The following is a 3,617-nucleotide window of genomic DNA, read 5'->3' as shown; positions in this document are numbered from 1 at the left end:
CTGGCCAAGACAGTCCACCTGCCTTGGGACTGCTCGGTAGACATCCTGGCCTGCGCCTCCGGAGCGGCTCGGCCGGCCTCTTGGCCCGCCCGCTCCGGGATGCTCGGCAAGCTTCCTCCTCCTGGCCCACCCGCCCCCGGACTTTTTCGGCTGACCTCTTGGCCTGGGGGGGACGGGGCAGGCGGGCTAGGACCCGACCGCCGTCCGCCCCAGGGCGCGGGCATGCTAGGAGGCCCACCCAGCCACCCCTGGGCAGGCGGACCACCCTGGGGCGGGTAGGCTAGAAGGCCAGCGTAGCTTCCCTAGGGCAGGCGGACCGGGAGGCCTCCTGGCCCGCCTGCCCCAGGACGGCTCGGCGTGCAATCTGGGCCGCTGTTCCGTTCCGGCATGGGCAGGGACAGCCATTTTCAGTCTGACATCCTGCTTCCTGGCTTAAAGTAGATCCTATGTATTTAAACTTTTCTGCCTTTTCTACAATCGAGCCTCTTCTCTCTTGTAGTATTATTCTGTCTCTATCTTCCCTACTGCTCACCAACAACACTTTTATCCACATTCACCTTTAAAAACTACTGAAAATAATTTCATAGTACGAAAGAACCGGCTACGTCTGTACCCCACCTTTTCATTTTTCAGCCTTGTAGGGTAGTAGTCCGAGTAATTGTCATTGTACATTTAACCATCTAGTTTTCCTCCAAGCAGAGTTTATTCACCATCGTATCTACCTTTAACACAGGTCTGGAAGTCAATCTAACATTTCTGCATAATGAACACTTGGTTTTCAATCTGATTTCGTTTTTTCGCTATGAACTGACTGCGTTGCTATTTTCTGTGATAATTTGAAAGTGACATTCACTCTAGTTATGAAGAAAGATGGTAGAATGGTATCATTATGTGATTCGCTTGTGTGTATGTGTGTGCCTGTGTTTGTATTTGTGTGTATACATAAAACTGTAGGTACTGAGACACTCGCCAAAGAAAAACCACACTGTGCGCAGCGAGCGACTCACTAAAGGAAAAACTATGAGTAGTATAAGTTACTTACCGCATCAGGATCATGGGCAGGAAGAGCAGCTAAAACCGTCCCTGATTTGGTATCATACCCGACTGTGACGAGGACGTGTTGGCAGATGAACTTAGGTGGGTTATCAACTTGGAAGCGGCGCTATCATAATTCTTGTTGAAATCCTCTTCTAGACATTCAGTACAACAAACTCTTAACCCTTAATAGACGGATAGCTTCTCAGGAAGAAGAATAATAAGAGGTTTCTGGTGGTGGCGGACTGGATTCATAGAGAAGCAATATTAAGTGTCATCGATTTGGAAAGAATCGGGCGGGAAAGAGGTGCCAATACTTCTTTAGTGATCTTAAAATCATTGAAGAAAACGCAGAGTGTAACTTCCAAATGATGATAGGAGCAAGTAGATATAAACAATAAGTAATTGGAGTTAACTTTTGCTGTGTTTATTTATACCTGCTGAAATAATGAAAAATAATAAGCATTCACATGACAATATACTTTACTTTTACATATGGCTTTATATGTCCATACATAGTTATAAGGTTTCATCCACAAAAATAAATGTTTTCTGTTTCATTGCTATTTGTTTTGGAACCAAGCAAGGATTCATCTTAGATTTACAGTAATTGTCATCTATATCATAGTAATAATATTTGCTCACTTCATGAATATTATTTATCTAGGATGCAATCCTATGAGTTTATCCAACTAATAGTATCTATTTGTTTTACATATCAGAACACTTACAGAAAAATATACGTATATTAAAAGTTTACGTAATTTGTTATAATGACTATTACCAGAAAACTGAACTTTTATGCCATAAAAATAATTATGACCTTTTTCTGGGATTTTTTTACCTGTGACTTTATTACCTGGATTCGTTATAGTGAACTGAACTACACAAAAATGCTTTACTTCCTGTTCGCCAACTTTTGTTTATTACCTTATCTGTGATAAAAAGTAATTTGTCTTTTCTAACTGAGCTATGGTAGTAACATCATTTGTTACTGATGAGAAATCGGATGAAGCTAAGGTAATATCCGGTGTGCCACAAGGTACGGTGTTAGCTGCATTACTGTTTGTTATTATGATTGAAGACATAGACAGTAATGTTAAGGACTCGGTAGTGAGTAGTTTCGCCGATGACGCAAGAATAAATAGAGAAAGTACTTGTGATGAAGATAAGAACGCGCTACAAAGAGACCTTAACAAAGTATATGATTGGGCAGAGGTAAATATGATGGTATTTAACAAATAAATTTGAATCAATAAAATTATAGAGAGATAGCGGAAATATATGCATATTGGGGCCACCTAATGATGAGACAATCACAAATAAGGAAGCAGTTAAAGACCTTGGTGTGGTTGTGTTATATTGATAGCATGTTTTTTATACAATGATCAAAGAGCAATTCTATTGGTGGCAAAATGTAAGCAAAAATGGGAATGTTGTTACGGCACTTCAAAACAAGAAAAATCTGAACACATGATTATGCTTTATAAAACATATGTTCGTAGTCCACTTGAATATTGCAATATGATATGGTACCCACACTATCAAAAGGATATTGCACAAATAGAGAGTGTACAAAGGTCCTTTACAGCTAGAATAAGTAGTTAAGTAAGGATTACTGGGAAAGACTACAATCCTTAAAATTATTATAGTCTAGAAAGGAGAAGAGAACGCTAACATGATAATTCAGGCATGGAAACAGATAGAAATTGCTGAAAACATCATGGAGCTAAAAATATCACCAAAGAGCAAGCAGAGGTAGATTAATAGTGCCCAAAACTATCCCGGAGGAAAAATAAGGAAAGCACACAGGACATTCAATCCACTACGCACCAGCAATCGACAATGCAGCGTCTATTCAATGCGTTGCCAGCTCATCTGAGGAATATATCAGGAGTGAGCGTAGATGTGTTTTAAGAATAAGCTCGACAAATATCTAACTCATCCCAGACCATCCAAGATTGGAAGATGCAAAATATACCGGAAGACGCACTAGCAACTCTCTGGTAGACATGAGAGGTGCCTCACACTGAGGGGCCTGGGGCAACCCGAACAAGATGTAAGGTCCTGTACGGTCTGTAAGCTCTCTCTCTCTCTCTCTCTCTCTCTCTCTCTCTCTCTCTCTCTCTCTATTTTTAGCTACTTATTAGACTTCGGATCACGTCTAATTCACCTCCTCTTCTATCTCTCTCCCCTACTTCCACCCTCCTTCCCACTCCCCCTCCATCATTTCCCCTTCTTTCTTTCCCTTCCTCCCATCTTTGCCCCAACCCTTCTCTCTCTCTCTCTCTCTCTCTCTCTCCTCTCCCCTCTCTCATTTCCAATTCATTACCCCATTTCTCACACGTTCCTCAACCCGATTCACCCGCTTTTCCTCCGCCCTCTTCATCTACGAGTTCCTCCTCCTCCTCCTCCTCCTCCTCCTCCTCCCCAATCCCCCAGAGGGATTCCCTTTCCTTGCAGCCCTATCTATTCCCCCCGGGGAGGAGTTTGCAAGAAGTGACAGTCTCATGCTGTGGACGTGATTGATATTCCCTTAGATTATCCCTTTATTTTGCCCTTGCATTTATCTATTGTTCTTT

The sequence above is a fragment of the Macrobrachium nipponense genome, chromosome 17 (genome assembly GCF_015104395.2).
Source record: "Macrobrachium nipponense isolate FS-2020 chromosome 17, ASM1510439v2, whole genome shotgun sequence".
NCBI classification, from domain to species: Eukaryota; Metazoa; Arthropoda; class Malacostraca; order Decapoda; family Palaemonidae; genus Macrobrachium; species Macrobrachium nipponense.
The sequence above is the reverse complement of the archived record's forward strand: the minus strand, read 5'-3'. Positions refer to the sequence as shown.